This window comes from Peromyscus californicus, unplaced genomic scaffold (assembly GCF_007827085.1).
Source record: "Peromyscus californicus insignis strain IS unplaced genomic scaffold, ASM782708v3 Scaffold_12__1_contigs__length_115047231, whole genome shotgun sequence".
NCBI lineage: Eukaryota > Metazoa > Chordata > Mammalia > Rodentia > Cricetidae > Peromyscus > Peromyscus californicus.
Window position 1 is genome coordinate 43,788,676 of NW_026294413.1, and position 19,746 is coordinate 43,808,421.

A 19,746-nucleotide genomic window follows, 5' to 3' on the forward strand; every position below is an offset into this window, starting at 1 on the left:
GTATTCTTCCACCCAACTCCCCTGATACTGTGTTCTTACGATTTGTTTGGTTGATATTTTGGTTCCACCTTGTTCTGATAACATATCATGCACAGTTTTGTTTAGTGGATTCACTTAAACTTGCAAGCATAATAAAGTGTTCCCTCTGCTTCTTGCCTCCACCTCCTTCCTTTTTCTCTGATTCAAGCCAAAGTCTAACATTTAGTCATCGTTTAGTGAGTACAATCTACATGGAGATCCTAGTGGACCTAAAATGCCTTTATCTCCACTTCACTCGTCTACTTAATTTCTTGAGTAGGTATAAAAGCACATGTACATATTCAAGAAGTATAATTAAAAGGGTGGCTCATTATGAATTTCAAGAACTCAATTATTTGCCCTTAGGACTTTGAAAATACATTTCACTGCTTAATGACTGCTCTGTAAAGAAGTGAGTTGCCAATCTTATGACTGTGGGAATCATAGTTAATCTTTTTTATTCCACCCTCCATTTTTTTTTAAAGGTTTATCGTTATTCTTGCTATTCTGCACTCGCACCATCAAATGTCTAGGTATTGAATTCATCTATGTATCACTACTTTTTACTTCTTAGTCTCCAGTTGGCTAATTTTATAGCTGTTGTGCCAGGGCATCATGAAGTTAACCACTGGCAGGGCAGATTTAGAGTTAGGTTATGTTCCTGGTGCCCTTGCTCCATACAGGTAGCATAACTCAAACCTATAGAAGATGTGGCCCCCTCGCACTGGACCATAGCTTGTCTGAGACAGCAACTAGCTTCAGACACAAACCCTTTCTTGTGTGTAGGGACTTTTTCATCTCATTAAAGATAAACATTTCTATCTTTGCATAAAGTGCCAAAATCCTGTTCTCCTCACCCCAGGCCGAGACTTATGGGCTTCCCGTCACCATAATGACACCAACATGTAAATACTGACACCTCTGTTGCAGATTATGCTAGAAAAGCTGGCAAATTTGCTCTTTTGATTTCTAGCAATGCAATACTCGTTCTCTCTTTAAGATTCATTGATTTTTATTTTATATGTATGGGGTGTCTTGCTTGCATGTACGTATGTGCGCTGTGTGTATACCGGGCACCCGTGGAGATCAGAAGAAGGTATTGGATCCCCTGAATCCAGAATTATAGTTATGAGCCACCATGTAGGTACTGGAAGCCCAACTGTAGTTCACTGTAAGAACAGTAAATGCTCTTAACTGCTGAGCTCCCTCTCCAGCACCATGCCTCCTCCTCTTGTTTCTGACTGTGTTTGGTAGAACTTAGGGCTTTACACCAGAGTGCTATACCATTAAGCTGCACCCCAGCCCAGAGGTTTCCTTGCTTTAGGGTATGACTTGTCTAAATTTTCAGTAGTGTTTTTCTCATTGTGTCCATGACTTTAGTTTGAGAAGCATATTTTACTCTATTCAGTTTACTCTTTTGTCCAGAAAATTCCTTGGTCCTTAAGATCACCAGGGTTAGAAATTTAGAAATTATATTGAATCCTTCCCTGGTGTTCAACCGGTTAAAAATCCCTGTTTATTTTGTTAAGTTCCCTCAGTTTTGCACTTTTACTCCTGCTAGATCTTTATTGCAGATCTTTACTGCACGCTGGTAGCCCTCCCCACCAAACAGACTTCTAGCAATGAGCCCCAGAGACTCTGGTGTACATTTTAACAAGGGAGGTAGCATTGTGGGTGACTTAACACAGAGTGTTTATGTTCTTGTCTCCTCTCTAGCTGGACATCCGTTCTCTCCCATAGTAACCTCGCATCTGAACAGAACTTGAATATCCCTCTAGTCTTCCTACCAGCAATATACTCTTCTGCTTTCTTATGGGTTGAGATTTCTTATTTACTCTTTATTCTCTTTCAGTCCCAACATGAACTTACATTACTGCTTTTGTCTCACAGTGTTACTTTCTGTCCTCCAATAGACATCAACAGTCGAGTCGATTTTCTCAGTGCCTATACCTACTCACCTGGCTGTACTATGCCCAGCTCAGGAATGGGTCCACAATGGTCCAGGCATGAGGAGCCAAGGGAATGCATAGAAGGCAGTAATGCTGTGGTGGAAAAGCACCCCAGGAAGATAGGGATGGACAGGCAGCAGCAGCAGTGGACACCCAGGACCCCATTTTATTGCCATAGACTTTAATTCAGTTTCATTATTTTCTGCAGCAGAATTGGAGAACCAGGTAAGAGCTTCCAAAATTTGCTTGCACGTAGCGTGAATGAGGGGCTCTGGAGTGATGCTGAGAATAGGGTCTAGTTGCTGGTAGTGGCAGATGAAGGAGCTGGAGCCTGAGTGGAAGCTAGCCTCTGGGGTCTGGGAACTGAGCTGACATAGGTTAGGAGGTGGAGCTAAAGACAAAGCATTCCAGAGCATTCTTTCCTAAAACAAGAACATAGGTATATATGCAGGGAAGAAAACCTTCTCATAGTCAAATGTTTGGAAAAAAATGGATTAAATATAGAGATGATTTCATAGTAGCAACTTTTCTAAGAGACTTAAATTTTGCGAAGTGCCCTATGAATGTTCCAAAGTGGGAGGCAACATCAATTTTTACTCAGGGTATTTAGCATACATGGCATGTCCATTAGTGCTGCTAGAACACAGTCCCCAGCAGGGCTGCTTGAGCAGAAGAAACATATTGTCTCATAGTTCTGCAAGCTGCAAGTCTAAAATCAAAGACGTCAGGAAATCTGGATCTTTCTGATGTCCGTGAGGACATCTTTCCTGTACTTCTGCCTTAGTTTCTGGTCATTAAGTGGCAATCTTTGACACTCCTTGCCTCTTAAAACTGTCCTGCTCTCCATCTTGATGCTCGCTCATATGCACCCTCCCTGTTTGGAATATGTTATCTCCACATTCCCCCTCCTTATAAGGACATCAACCATGTTGAGTGATAGACCCACCCTACCCTAGTAAATAACTAATTACATCTACAACAACTCTACTTCCAGATGAAATAATATTCTAAGAAACTGAGGGTGGACTTCAGTGTGAGCTTGAGAAGAAAACAAGGTAACCTATAGGATAACCATGAGATGTAGCAGAACTGATGGCCTCCCTCCAGAACTGAGCATTGGAAAGGCCTGTCTGGACAACAGGGGAACTGATGAATGGCTGAATTCACTGAGTCCATAGGATGTGCCAACAATCCAGGGACAGTGGCATGGTGGCAGCTTTATAAATGTGGTAGCAGTCTCTGATTGTGCAAGGCACTTGTTCAAAGTGACCACAGTGTGGTTCAAAGTAAAGTCTGCTTACCTACAAAGTTCTCTCTCTCTCTCTCTCTCTCTCTCTCTCTCTCTCTCTCTCTCTCTCTCTCTCTCTCTCTCTGTGTGTGTGTGTGTGTGTGTGTGTGTGTGTGTGTGTGTGTGTACGCCAACTTGCTGCTTCCCAAAAGAATATGAAGCTCATTAAAATGAAATCCTAGCTGTGGAAATAATGGGGTTATTTTTCCACCCCTCACTAATGCCTAATCCATACTGAAAAGTGGATGAGATTTGAAACACAGCAAAAGCAATGAGGCTTCCTCCTCATCGCTGAAATAAATCTGTTTAATACATACGAGGCAGTCCTGGTTAAATGTTTACCTTTTGAACCCTATACTGAAGGAAATGGTTTCCTGAAGCTCTGGCTAATCTTTCAGCAAACTGTCAAACTAAAAACTTGGGTGCTTCTTGATGAGGATTTTAACTGCACTATTGATTAGAGTGCAGCTAGAAACCATTTTCAGTCTTATCTTCATATGATTTAATTGACATTGAGAGGTATTTTAATTGAAACGTTAGGCTGCCTCAGTAGAACAACCCTTTGTTTCTAGCAAGGCAATCTAGCTTTTATGCTTTTAATCGCCATCTGTTGTTCAATAAATGTCAAATCGTTCCTAATGGTCTCTCTAAGCATAGGGTTGGTTTTGTTTAATTTGCTTTTGTGCTCAGTGTTCGTTATGGGCAAATGAGTCCTTGCCGTAAAGAGCACCATTTCTCATGGTGCTTCAGTCCCGTTAGAAGGAAGGAGTGATTAGAAATAAAGAGACAAGAGAAATGCTTCTTTTTTTTCAATCCTTCTCAGCAGTGGAGAGATTTAGAAAGTCTATAAAAATGTTTCCTCTCAGTAGTGCTGGTGATTTTAGTCCCATTCAAAGCAAAAAGGGAAGCAAAGACATCCAGAAGTCTTTGAGTCACATGAATTATCAGAAATGGTAGATGCTAATATATATATATTTGTGGGGTGGGGTGGGCACATCCAAATTCAACGTGCACTGAAGGCCTCTTAATGTCATAAGTGAAAGCAACTGTTTTTCTTTTTTAATCCTGTGACTATTTTGAGTGGATATAGAAGCATTGCAAGAACTCTATTAGCAAGAGACTCTGAGGTAGAGGAGGAAGATGTTTGGTCGTGGGAGGAAAAAAGACTTTCTGGGAAGATACATATGACCATGTTAAAAGATGGAAGTACTTTGGTGCTCGTCCTTCTTGGTTTCCTGACACTAAACATCTAGTGTGGAAGGTCATCTTCCAAAGTTAGGTTAGCAAATGGCCTGTGAAGAACTCTGAAGCAGATAAGGATTATATGACTATTTTGGGAAGTCAGGGCATTCACAGAGACCCATGAATATCAGGGCACAGTTTTCCAACCAAGAAATATGCTTGATTGCTTAGATCAGGGTTTAAAATATTCTCTAAGAGCTAAGAAGTATATTCTAAGAGGTAATTAAAATGGGTTGAAATACAGGGCTATAAATGGGGGACTGGCACGATTTTACAAGAAACAGATCATAACTCAACATTCTAATGACTTTTTCTCTGGAGAAGGTCAGCAAAGCTATTAACAAGGGAAGTGGGCACGCAGAGTTCTCCATCCCAAAATGTGGCTGAACTTTGAACAAAGTACCTCCGTCAGGATTCTTACTTTAATTATCTGGGCTGACTGCCTTTTTCCAGGAACAAGTGCTGAGGGGACTAAACGGGCAGCTGGGCTTCTGAGTGCCCTTCTGCTCTCTGCTCGATCTCTTCCCCCAAAGGGACAGGAAGAAAGATGCTGACATGTTCATTTTTTTTAGGCACTGTATCCAAAAATGCAGTAAATTATTGTAAAAATTAGAGTCCCCCAGACTCAGGTAGAATTTTCCACACTGAAAACAAAAGATGGGGTTTAACAGTGGTTCCCTGTCCTTAGAAATGAATAGACCCAGCAACGTGTGTCATGGGTCCACTGTAGAATTTAGAATGGGGCTTCATCCTCAGGACTTGATCATTTTAAAGTGCATTCACTTCCCCATTGCTGCCTAGTATTGTTCATGCAGACACCCACTATATTGCTTATATAATGGTGAGCCTGTGCTTAGAGAAGTGTTTGTTTTGATTCTCCTAGCCCCCATCCTTTGAACTAAAAAGAATGCCTCGGAACCTCTAACAACAAATACTTACTGGATTAAAAAATTAGCCGGGCGGTGGTGGCGCACGCCTTTAATCCCAGCACTCGGGAGGCAGAGCCAGGCGGATCTCTGTGAGTTCGAGGCCAGCCTGGTCTCCAAAGCGAGTTCCAGGAAAGGCGCAAAGCTACACAGAGAAACCCTGTCTCGAAAAACCAAAAAAAAAAAAAAATTATGACGTATCAAGGTGTGGCGGAACATTTCTGTAATCTCGGCACTCACGAGGCTGAAGCAAGAGAAGTAGGAGTTGGGGGCCAACCTAAGGTACAGAATGAAACCCCACCCAGAAAAAAATAGTTACAAACTACAAGTTTGGAGGATCTTGAGTGTCTTCCCAACTCTCCTCCTCATCGGCTGACCTCAGCTTAGGGGGAAGCGGGTGAGTGCAGTGTGTCTCTAAACAACCTCCACTTCTATAGACACCCGGCACCTGCTCTTTTCTTTGGTTCCTCTGGGGCCCACTTGAGACTTAACCTCTATAATGATTGAGGGCTTCGCCCTCATGGTAGAGCCTAGCATGCGTGAGACTCTGGATTTGATCTCCAGCATTAAATAATAGGTTTTGTTAAGCTCTTGTTGCTTCCAGCTTTCAGAAGTTGAAAGATTAATGATTGGTACTATCAGACCTCGCTCTTTGTAGCAATGGCACGCCCAGCTTTGGACCCTGCTCCCCTCAGCCAAGGGCTCACCCATGTGCTACTTCAGAGTCACCTGAGGTCCCTTGGTTTCCTGATCACCCGCACCCCAGCCCTGGACATCATGGGTCATACTCTGGGGCTGGTTCCGTGTAACCAAGATCTCGATACATTGTCATAATTGCTCTTCAAAGATGTTTATCACAGAATGCCAGAAGAATTTTTCAAGCCTCCTGCTGTTAAGCGTTCTAAAGGTTAAGGCCTCCAGTAAACTGTGATTAGGGGGAAAAAAATCAACGAAATAACTGTATAATCACCTGCTATATTTAGCAGGCTAGATTTGCAGAGTAACCTGGCATTTCTGCCCTGCAGCCTTCTTCAGCACCTCAGGAAGTCTTCTGGCCAGGACACGAAGCCTTGCCAGACCAGCACCTGGAGCACAGCTACAAGCCCAAAATATCTCAACATTTCCCATAATAAAAGGGAATCCATCTCCACAAGAAAAAAGAAAGAAAACGACTTACTATAAAATGGCTGGGATGAGGCAGTGCCGGTTCGTAAAGCAAAACTGCTATATAAACTTCAAGCCAATCTTTTTGCCTCTTTGAGCTGGTATGAGATACAGTCCCTCTCTTTCCCTTGCCCAGGACCCAGGGTTGAGGATGGCAGAGAGGCTGTGACCTCGACTCTCTGTTGTTTCTCTGTCTCCATTAAGCCCTTTGCTAAATTTCCTTTTAATGTCACTCTGTTCTTCTTTGCCTCAAATAAAAGGATGCTTTTCAGGAAGGCTGCCATTCATACCTCAGGGTGCTCTGGGTTCACTATGAGGAGGAGAGACAAGACAAAAATAATAGCTGATGCGGATTGCATATGATGGACCAAGAACCCTTACTGCCGGGCGGTGGTGGCACACACCTTTAATCCCAGCACTCGAGAGGCGGAGGCAGGTGGATCTCCGTGAGTTCAAGGCCAGCCTGGTCTACACAGAGAAACCCTGTCTCGGGAAACAAAAAAAAAAACAAAAAAACAAAAAAACAACCCTATAAGGTGCACCGTGTATATTAATTAAAGTCTCAAAGTTGCTCAATGGAAAGTTCTGTTTTTACTTGATTTTCATTTTATAAATGAAAAATTGAGGTTCAGAGAGGGGGAGAAAGCGCGCCCCCCCCCCCCAGCATCACACAGCCAGGAAGAACCCATTGCTTTGAACCTAAGAAGTCTGACTGTCAAATCCACCCTACCAAACGATTCTACTTTCCAAACTCTTTTCACCGCCATCAGGGCTCTGCTTCTAGGAGAAACGGGAGTAGTGTGAATGTTCAGTCCAGCCCTTTAGAAGTGCCTACAGATCCTGCCTGTACTTCAGTTGCCCCCGTGTACCCAGCAGAAGGAAAGAAGAAAGGCAAATGGACCGGCTGCTCTCCAGAGAGACAGAAGGGAGCTGAGACGGGTGCTGGGGGGGGGGGGGGCAACCCCTTTTCTACACTCCTTAGATTTCACTGTGAGGGAGGAGTAAGGGTTAAGACAAGCTGGCTTCCGCAGGTCGTCTCCACTCTTAGCTGTCTCGTGAATGGAACGTCTGGGTGAGAACTCTATTGAATATAGAGGTTTACAGCTCAAACAGGATCGGAAACTACTGAGAGTGGAGCAGTCCCTGGGTGTCAGTTTCCTTAATTGTCAAGCCCTTCTAGCGTCTGATTTACATAGTCCAGTATTCCCGGGAGAGGAAGGGTAGGCGGATGTAGGCTTATAGCATAACCAGGAGTCCTCTGGCTGCCCACTACCATCTCTGCGACTGTCAGTTCTCCTTGCCCAAAGCAGAGAGAGGTCTCCCGAGGGAAGCAGACAGGCTAGGGAGGACTGAGACTCCATCCTCAGCCCAGGCGGGCAAGCTTAAGAAATGTTTGAGGGTAAATGGAAATAAGATGAATCTGAGAAAGGCCTTCTTCCAGCAAGAGTGAAGTTCTTGAGTATCCATTTCTTCACTCGTCTTCAAAATTCCTTAATTTAGCTGCACAGTGTTCTCCTGCAAGTGCATTTTTTTTCTCCTGCCTATCTAATCCTATGAAAGAGTTAAGAAGATCCTGAAATAGAGGTGTGTGTGTGTGTGTGTGTGTGTGTGTGTGTGTGTGTGTGTGTGTGTGTAACTCATGCCAGGAGCCATTTGGATAGTTCACTCAGGGCATGTATCTAAGCAACGGGGTTTTTTTTTTCTCTTTTCTTCCTCCCTCCCTCTTTCCATCTCTCACTCCTTTCCCTTCCTTCCTTCCTCCTTCCCTCCTTCCTTTTCTCCCTCCCTCCCTCCCTCCCTTCCTTCTTCCCTTTCTCTCTTGAACAGAATCTCACTATGTAGCCCAGACTAGCTTCATTCACACTCACAATTCTCCTCCCTCTGCCTCTCAGGTGCTGAGATTACAGGGGTACACCACCACACCCAGCCCTGAACTGTGTTTCTGTAGAGCAGAGGACAAATGCTCTGTCCACAGCTTGTGTCCTGACTCAGTATAAGTCATATTTGGGGCAGCCTCAGACTCATATTACAGAACACAGTGGTCAAGAGGGAAATGCTGGAGCCCAGCTGCTGCACTGGGCTTTTCACCCAGTTGTAATAAGCGGTGGGATTTCTGGAAGCATCCTGGACAACCTCTGTGGACCTGTGCAACATCTGTAAGGTGAGAATCATCATGATTATGCCTAAAGGTGGGGTTGTTCTAAGTGTGAGGTACCAGCAAGAGTTCCACCAATGCGAGCTATATACAGCCACAGAAGGGCCTACCAGTACCCTCTAGTCCCTCTAGTCTGGCCCTAATTCCACTCCCCCAAGAGACCCTGATTGCTGGCTTTGCAGAATGCAGATGCCCAGTTAAAATGGAAGACGAGCAGGCATCCTAGCTGCTGACAATCAGAAGTTACAAGGTCCCTGGGAGAGACGGGCACTTCATTAGACTTTCTTGCTGGTATAACTTAAAATGGAAAAGGCTGCCCCGAGCATCTTGTCATCAGAATAAATATTCTTCATTCATTCGCCACACATTCATTAAGCACATTTTAAAAATAATAGCCCACATTGCACAAACACTCCCCGAGTAAATGCTGTGCTAAGTGCTTTCCATTCCCCTCCGTTCACACCAGCGCTGGGAGGACGGTGCTGTTCTTTATATTTTTGCACAAAAAGTAAGGAAACACGCCTTGGGTCATACAATAAACGGCAGAGCTATCATTCAACCCTGGCACAAGCAGACTTTTCAATACCCTGCCATTTTCCTGTGTCAAAGAACTTAGTTCCAGATCCACACAGACAGGGAAGTGGGGGTAGCCTGTGGCATCATGTTCTCTCCCTCCACCCTTATCTACGAGGCTGCCCATCTCATCTGCTTTTTCACTAACTCGTGGGAAAAAATCCCCAGGCTTTAGTCTGCACATTGAAACCAGAAGAAAAGGATGCTGGTAAAGCATTGCTGTTTAGATACGCGAAGTCTAGCCTTCGGTGTAAACTTTGCAGGGGAAACCCCTCTGTTCTCTCTGCCGTGACACTCAGACAGAAGGTATAAAGAGAAGGCACCTTGTTTTCAAGCTATACAGATGTAATTGTAAAGACTGTCTGAGGCATGCCTGTCTCAGGCATTTATAACATTTTCACCCCTTTCAAGGAAAGAGCTTTCTTTTTCTTTTAAAAGGAAATTAAATCATTTGTTTATTATAATTAGCAGTGAGTATTGTATCCATTGAACAATAGCACTACATAGGAAGTAGTGATAATGTAATTATAGCATATTCAAAAGGTCTCTAAAAATATTCACAGTGATACCATATTATATATGTACCTCCTCAGCACATCTCACCACTATACACTACACTACAGTACACTACACACACACACACACACACAGAGAGAGAGAGAGAGAGAGAGAGAGAGAGAGACAAAGACACCTTGCTTGGTGATTTAGCTATATAATTCCCATTCAAACTCAGTGACAGCTACATGGCTAATATTCCATGTAGCACTTTGAAATCTTTTATTAATTTAAAACAACCTATAGAATAAATCTTGTGGCTAAAAGCATTTTTAATACAGAGACTAAGAGGGGGTCTCTGACCCCAATGTTGTTCAGACACTTAACCTTCTGAGGAGTCCTGTGGGAATCTTGGCTCACAGCATGCATGTTGGGGGACAAAACTGTCCCCTTCCCTCCTCATAGAGCACAAAGCCTCTCTGCCCCCCACTTGGTGACTAGGTTCAGCCCTCTGGAGCTCACCTCTCACTGGCTGCTCTATCAAAACCACCTGTCAGGGCAGGAATGTATCGCTGTTGGTAAAGTGCTTGCTATGAAAAGATAAGGACCTAAGATGAATTCCAGAATCCACGTATAAAAAAAAAAAAAAAACCAGGAGAAGAGCACACACTTTCATCACATTTTTTTTTTTTTTTGCAACAATGGAAACAGACAGAGCCGTGGGGCTCATTGGCCACCCAGACTAGCCTACTCAGCCTGCTCCGGGCTGGTGGAAAGGGTGAGGGAGACCCCATCTCAGAAAAAAAAGAAAGTAAGAAGGAAAGAAAAGACTACAGACTACAAATGGCACCTGAGGAAAGGCACCCAAAGTTGTCCCCTGGCCTCCACACAGCACATGGCACACACACACACACACACACACACACACACACACACACACACACGAATATACACACATACCTCACCCACTAGGTCAGTGGCAGGTGGAAGGCTGGGGGCATGAAAAATTCTAGGTGTTGCTCTTTGGCTGTACTAGGGCCACGTTTGAGAATTTGTTTCCTACAATTTCATATCTACTAGATGGTGGAAACAGAACTTACATACTAGGACTCTTGTGAGATGAAAGACACAAAAGTATTTGGTAAATATTCAATTTAAGATTCTGCTAACATTCACTATGTATTTTGGGTTGTTTTTTTTTCCCTCGTGGAGTTAAAATTTGAAACGACTGATTAAATAGCATTAGCAGTAGTCTTCAGCACCATTCTGGAAAAAAAAAAAAAAAAGAAACTTAAAGAAAAGGGAAATGTGACCCAGGGAATCGGTATTCGACTCACCTAGAGCTGGCAATGAGAAGAAAATTTTGTGCAAGGAAAGTGGGTGTGTTTGTCTTCTGTGTGAGGCCACTACCCTACTGTTCTTGGGGAGTGTGCTCCTCTCTACCAGTTCCTTGTGACAAAGCAGACCCCTAACCACAATGGTTTTTTTTCTTTGAAAATTATACTAATAAGTAGGGATATAAATAAGGGGCTGAAAAGATGACTAAGCGTTTAAGAGTACTTCCTGCTGTTGCAGAGGACCAAGGTTGGTTCCTAGCACCCACACTGGGTGGTTCCCAATTGCCTGTAACTCCAGCTTCAGGGAATCTAGTACTGTCCCCTGAAAGCACTGCTTTCATGTAGTGACACACAGACACACAGACAATGCACATATACAATTTTTTAAAATAATGAAAATATTGTGAAAAACCAAGTCATCTGATTTACACCATGCAGCCTACCCATCTTCAGAAAGTGGTAGCCTAGGAGGGCACTGCCACTTGCTGCTCTTGAGGCAGATAGAACATTTGGCTCCCACAAACTCAGAGAGCTGTCCTGAATATACATATTTTAGAGATGGTCAAGCCTAGCCTGTATGCTGACAGTTCCATACTCTGCTCACAGCAGACATCATAAATCAACCACACTGCTCCTCCTCAGTGAGGGGAGACTTAATTTCCATATTCAGACATCAACTACCAATCAATCAAAGTTAAACCAAAGTCTATTCTTGCTCTGGATTCCTCATGTACCCCTTGCCAATTCAGAAAACTGCCTTGACTATACATGCTAGAGACGGTCAATCCTGGCCTATGTTCTGCCAGACCTCCCTACTCTCTTCACAGCAGACATCATTGTTCAGCCATACTGCTCCTCTTCAGTGAGGGGAGACTTAAGTTTTCATACTCAGATATCAACTACCAATCAATCAAAGTCAAACCATCAAATGATTCATCATCATCAAAAAAAAAAAAAAAAAAAAAAAAAAGCCGAAGCCCAGAGAAGGACAAAGAATTCTTTCTCATGCCTGCCTAGGGCCCAACCTCTGAGTTTTGATTTTTGCCTGGAGTCACTTGTGTCAAGAGAGTTAGCATGTGCCCACAGAGGTGCTCCTCTGAACTTATCAACTCAAGATCGCACGCTCACGTGAAAGCCACTAAGAGAAGGAGCCTTACCGGGTCTCCTCTCATGGCTTCCACCTCATCTCTAGGGCCCCCAGAGGGTACCACGGCACAAGTTAAGGATGTGTACCTTCTTCAAGCTGATTCTTCATCATTCTTCTCTGCTGTCATCCTCACTAGAAACAAGGCGAAATGCAAAGCACTAGCTGAAGTGATTTCTAAAGCTGGGGATGGAGCTAAGTTAGCAGAGCGGTTTGCTAAAAAACCAGCATGCAAAAAGCCTTGGATTTGATCCCCAGTATTACATAAACCAGATGCTGTTGGCACATGCCTATAACCCCAGCACCTGGAAGGTGGAAGCAGAAGGATCAGAAATCCAAGGTCACACTTAGCTATGAATGAAGTTTAAGGCCAACCTAAGATACATGAGACCATGTCTTTAAAACAAAAGCAACAAAAGACTTATTTGGTGCTCCTTATTTTTTCTCCCCAAGTTCCACAAACAAAGAGGAAGCATTTTCTTCTCTCAAACTAACCAACACCCATCTATGAATATGAAGATTCTCATGGTTAGGATGCAACCACACCAAGGTCCAAACTAGAATCAGGAAATACTGTAGGAAGGAGTCCTTCCTTTGCTAGAACAGTCTGCTTTTGCAACCACTTCTCCCTGGGAGGGAAACATCAATTAAGTACTTTATTTATGCCATTAAATTTCACACCAGCTCTGAGACATATGTGTCCTTTTGCAGGTAACAAGAATGCGTTTCAGAGAGATTAAAAGTCTTTTGCCAAAGTCACACAGCTAGTGAGCAGTGAGGACTTGAATCAAAGATTAGAATGGATACAGCTTCTAGTTCCACACTCTTGTGGTCCATGTGGCAGATCCTGCACAGCCATGTTCAAAGCTAGGCTGGCCTGGACCAAGACCCTGTTGTCACGTTCTTGCCCTTGGGACAAACAAGAACAAGTTGGATCCCTAAAAGGCTGCAATCATACTGCTTACATACTAAAGAAACAGACATACAACAGCAATTTCTTCAGCCCATTCTTCCAAGGTGATTGAATCTAACTACAGCAAAACCATCAGCGTGTTTCTGAATATCATCTCTTCCTTTCACTTACATGCATCTCAGTCACTGTCAAACCTCTCCAGATACTCTGCAGTTAGCTTAACTTATGTCCCTCATCTACTGTGTTCCAGAGTATGCACCATACAGCCATCAAACTCCCTCCTGTTGCTCTGCAGAATAAAATCTGGCTCCTGATGACAGCTTATAGACTTCTATCCTGTGGGCTCCTGCTGGCTCTCTTCATCTTTAATTTACCCATTTTTAAATCTCTTTTATGTGTGTTTGCTCACATGGAACATTTATTTGGGAAAAAATATATGTTTTTTTCTTGTGTTCATCTATAACTCAGGATCTAGAAAACTGCCTGCTTTATACTCACTGCTCAAAACTGTCTGTTGACTTTATAAGTGAACATTATCTGCAACATGTAAATGAACATAAACTCTCTTCCAAAGCTGATTTCTACGTATCTTGGTGTGAAGGACATAAGGAATGTAATGGCCTAGAAACCACTGTTGGATCAGGCATGGCCTTGGTGTTTTAATTAACAGCATGAGCCTAGAAAGATCCTCAGCCTCAGTTCCCTTATATATTAGTGTTGACTTTATCGTGGGCAGATATGTTGATGCTACTTAATCATCAGATGGCATTGGAAACAGATGGACATTCCGGGCTTAGGTCATTGATTAATAACATTTTCTCAACACAGCATATGGAAAGAGGTGTTTAGGAGTAAATACGCGAAGTCTACTTTTGAACCCTTGAAGGTGTTGCCAATGCGAACAGATAAGTATAGTAGATTATGGATCCTGCCCTTTTTTGCTCTATGATGTTCACAGAAGCTGGGACCCTTTCACCAACTGATGCATCATTTCTTCATTGCCTCTCAGGTGTGAGAAAAACCGGTTATGATGGCTTCTTTCCTCATGGGGGTGTAGCGAGACTTTCTTAGCTGTTGAGAGCTGTGTCGCATTCAGACAAAAGGAACTCTGTTTGTGAGGAGCATAAGGAGACCAAGCATAAAGAAGCATTTAAAAGGCCGCCTGAAGGGTAGGAGACAGGCTTGCAGGGGGCTCATTCTGGCTTCATAATGAGATTTAAAGATTCAGAAATGAAAAACAGAAGACACCAGCAGCAGAAGACATGGATCGGTTCTCCTCCCAGATAGATTAACATTTGGGTTGTTTGTCCCAGATGTGAGTGCCCAGGATTAAAAACCTACCATATTTCTTCTGCAAGGGGACACTCACACAGAGGCAGTAGAGATCCCCAGGGGGTGCCGAAAAGACACAGCTGTCATCAATTCACTGTGGGGACATCACTACAAAGGTGCAGAAGCTAGGGACCAAGCTGTTTCAAGCATGAGTTACAACTTGTCACAGGCCAGGGAGCTACTACCAGTCACCCATCCTCACAAAGCCCGTGGGGAATGGACATGGGACAACGGAGCCCAGAAGCCTGGAAAATAAAGAAAACGCTTTCCTTGGTCCTAAACACCAGATGGTTTCCTTTCAGATAAGACTTCCCAAGTGTCCTCAGCATCCTTTCCTCTCAGCTAACCTTTGAGGCAAGCCCCCTTCCCCTTCCCTGGCTGCACCTGGCTCCTGCCAACTGTTCTCCCCCAAGGGTTCTGAGAAAATGAGTCAGGCTTTCTAAGTTCTGGGGAGGGGAGAGGGGGGGATTTTCTACCCTAAGAAACAAGTCTCCAAAAGCAAAAGTGGCTTCTTCTGCCTACGTGACTCAATCCCTTCACATACATTCTTCTCTCCCACTCACCCCACCACCATCGCCACTAGCACTGGGGTGTTCATGCTTCCCCTTGAAGGCCTGAAAAATCACATTTCCTCCAAGCTTCCCCAGAGCTGGGTTCTCTCTCTTCCTTGCTCTCCCAGCTCATCTGTTGCGTTTTACTTCCTACAACCCCAAGTCTATTTGAACTGTACTTGCTGTTTGTCTATGTTCCTCTCCTACTCTCCCTTCTCAGCCTTGGGGAGAGCTATGTTGGACTCACCCTGGTAGCTTCCAGGTCCTGCCATACTGAAGTCATTTAGCCAGTGTTTGTGGAATTCATTAGAGTAGGTGAGGAGAAGCCACACAAGGTGCATTGCTGCAGTGAGGGAAGGCAGGTGTTCTCAAAACGAGTGTGTTTATATGAGCTGCCTGGATTTCATAACCCAATGTTATTGCAGGGGGATTTAGGGATGTCTGCTCTGGCAAGAACCATAGTTATAAGCTTGACTATTCTCTGGCCAGACCTGCCAGCAGCTCATAGGGGCAGCCTCATGCTTCTGCAAAGCATTCTGGCTTAGACACATGGACTGGAGGAATGCTGGCATTGGCTCCTTGAAGTAGCAAGAAAGTGTCTGGTCCTCTGGGTTTCTCAGTTTCTTCTTCTGCAAAGTGATGTGTCATCCCTATGCTTGCAGACTGTTATACAAACAGTAGTGTATGTAGAATCTGTGGTACTATAGTTGAAGTTTTTCTGTGTCCCGCCTGGCCTGCGGTTGGGACAAATCTTTCCCACTCGCGTCCCCCAAGTAAACATACAGAGGCTTATATTAATTAAAACTGCTCAGCCATTAGCTCAAACCTACCACTGACTAGCTCTTACACTTAAACTCAGCCCATTTCTGTTCATCTACATGTCGCCACATTTTCCATGACTTTACCTGTGTGCCATTACATGCTGCTCCCTGGACAGCGGGCTGGCGTCTCCTCACTCAGCCTTCCAGCCTTCCCACAATTCTCCTTCTCTGCTTATTCCGCCTATACTTCCTGCCTGGCTACCGGCCAATCAGCATTTTATTTATCAATCAATCAGAGCAACACATTCATAGCACACAGAACATCCCATAGCAGCAGTATAGGTACACACTTTTGAGTGTCTAGCACCAAATCAGCATGCAACCAATTTGTTTAATATTTTACACATTGGTGGAGCATATTAACCAAGAAGTACACAGCCTAGAGACCGAGGACCCTCAGCCTTCAAACAAGTCTACATTTGGAGATGCAGATTAGTAGATATGAATGTGTGTGTGTGTGTGTGTGTGTGTGTGTGTGTGTGTGTGTGTGTGTGTATGTGTATAAATACCCCTAGGGACCCATAGGCCACACCAACCAGAGAAGCAGGCAGGTTAACTGCAGATCTTCACCTCTCCCTCCTCTCCTTCAAATCCAACTCTCCAGTCTCACCTCCAGCTCTGTAGCAGACCGCCTCCTGTGGCCTCCCCTTCCTCTATGTCCCCATCTCTAGTGGATCACACAGATCTTCCCCTCCAACCTTCCCCCTCCCAGCAAGCCTTCCCAGGTAGCCCACCAGGCAAACCTGCCAGAGAAGCAAGTAAGCCAGCTAAGAAATCACCCTAGCTTCAGGTCTTCACTCTCCCTCTTTTCCTCCAAACACAATCATCCAGTGTCATCCCCAGCTCTGTAGAAGACGACCTGCCAGAGCCTCTCACTCTCTACCCCCATATCCATGGGACTAAGTAGATTCTGGTAGAACACCTATATCCCTCCCTCGTTGGGATCAGCAACCCCACTTCTAACCCATCCCCCCATTCCTAAGTGTCAGCTCCCAAGACCTAGAAACTCATTCAACCTGGAACCCCCAATAGTCACACTTAGCTGGATCCCAGAAAAATTTCCTACCAGGAAACACACAGCCACCACAGCCTCCTGAGAACCAGAGAGGCAACAGAAACTAAGGAACAAGACGACTACCCAAAAAAGACAAGACCAGGTATTGGCACCTAGAATTACAATCATTCCAAACCCCAGATGCCTAGACACCAGCACAAAAACAATCAACAATAACTGAGAGAAATCAGGAAATAAAAAGTTTAGGAACTTGAACAGAACCTCAGAGGCAAGCCTCACCAAGAGAAGAGAGAATCCCTTGGTATTGAATACATGATAGAAGAAATGGACACCTCCTCGGTCAAAGAAAATATTAAATCTTAAAAAAAAAAAAATCCTGGCACAGAACATCCAGGGAATCTGGGACACTATAAAAAGACCAAATCTAAGAAAAATAGGAATACATGAAGGAGAAAGAACCTAGGTCAAAGTTACAGAAGAAAAATCTCCCTAACCTAAAGAAGGAGATGTGTATCAATGCAAAAGAAACATACAGAAAACCAAATAGACTCGACCAGAAAAAAATTTTCCCTCAGCATATAATAAAACACTAAGTTACAGAAAAAGGAAAGAATACTAAAAGCTGCAAGGGGAAACAATCCTGTATAAAGGCAGAACTATTAGAATAACACCTGATTTCTCAAGGGAGACTCTAAAGACCTGAAGAGCCTGGACAGATGTTCTACAAACTCAAAGAGTCCACAGATGCCAGCTCAGACTACTACCCCAGAAAATCTTTCAATCACCATAGATGGAGAAAATAAGACATTCTATGACAAAACCAAATTTAAGCAGCAGCTACTGACAAATACAGCCCTAAAGAAGGCTCTAGAAAGAAAAATTCAATCTGAAGAGGTTAACCACATCAAGAAAATACACGAAACAAATTATCCCAGACCAGCAAATCAAGAGGGGAAAAACACACCACCACCACCACAACAACAATAATAAAATAAAAAGAATCAACAACTCTGCTCACTGATATCTCTCAATGTCAATGGTTTCAATGACTCAACAGAAAGACACAGACTAAGAGAATAGATGTAAAAACAGGATCCGTTCTCTGCTGCATCCAAGAAACACATCTTAACATCAAGGATAGACATCACCTCAGCTTAAAGAAAAATGCAAGATATCCCAAGCAAATGGATCTAAGAAAACAAACTGGTATAACCATTTTAATATCTGACAAAAGAGTCTTAAACCAAAACTGATCAGCAGAGATAAGGAAGAACACTATATACTCATCGAAGGAAAAATCCACCAAGAAGACATTACAATTCTTAACACCTATGTACCAAACACAAGGGCACCCAAGTTCATAAAAGAAACACTACCACAGCTTAAATCACATATTGACCTTCACACAATGATAGTGGGAGACTTCAATACCCCACTCTAACTAATAGGTCATCCAGACATAAATTAAACCAAGAAATACTGGAGCTATACATAACTATATAAACCAAATGGACCTAACAGATATCATCCAAACACAAAAGAATATACCTTCTTCTCAGTACCTCATGGAACTTTTTCCAAAATTGACTGCATACAAAGCAAATCTCAACAGATTTTAAAAAAATGAAATAACACAGTGCATACTATTGGACCACCAGGGATTAAAGCTGAATTTCAACAACAGAAATGGCAGAAAGCTTAATCATGGAAACTGGGAAGAGTAGAGGGAGGAAAAACTGTAATCAAGACATATCATATGAAAAAAAATCTGTTTTCAATAAAATAAAAAAAAGAAACGTCTATATATTAATGAAGCTGTAAAATGGGTATAGGACTTGAGTTCTAACCTAGCTTCCTTGACACCCAATAATGTAGAGATATAATCTTCTGAACTTTGACTACACAGGATCAAAGCCATGGTTCCTGCCACTATCTTCATGGCGTTAGTGAGAGAAATAAGCCATGCAGGGTTGTTGGCCCTTAAGAAATGTGAACATCTTACATTGCTCTGCCCACTGCTTCCAGTGAGCAAGCCAGGAATAAGGGTTAGTTTTTGTTTTTACTCTTATGTGGGTTGAGCTTGCTGGATTCTAAGTGCCTTGGAGCCAGAAACAGTGTCAGTTTTACTCCTAACTTTATACTCAAATTCTTAATATAGTATCTGGCAAGTAGGTGGGGGGAACTCTAGTCAGTACAAAGGGGAATTAACGAACTGTCCAGTTTTTTCGACCGAGAAGCAGAAAGGCTGTGATGACCAGTAATGCTGATCCTTTTCTATTGGTATGCACTGATTTCTAGTCAGATGTGGTGACCAGTGCAAGGCAGGAAGCATTTCAGCTGTTGAATCTGTAACTGCTTTGTATCATGAATAAAAATAAATCAACATCTTTCTCTTCCTTCTCAATCTACTTATTATCTCTGGGCAGTAATTGTGGTTTGGGAGAAATTCTATGTTCTTCTTTTCTTAAATGTTGACCAACAAGCTTATGGTCTTGAATTCATAGTAATAATTAGTATTGATTAACTTGATTTGCAAACTTAGGCACAATGCCGCAGGGTTGGGATTCTGAAGATCTTCTTGACACTGACAGAGAACAATCAGAATCTATAACCACCAGGAGATGCCTCTGGACCAAGGACCCAGATAGACATCTGATACTACCCAAACAATGGCTTTAGGAGTAGAAAGGAAAGAGAAAGTGACCACATTGTAATGTGCTAGCCCTATGCAGGGACTTTGTATTTATATGGCAGTAATTCAAGATGCCTGCCAGCTAAACATCCCAAGCTCTTCTTTTTTTTTTTTGAGCCCCAGACTTTATC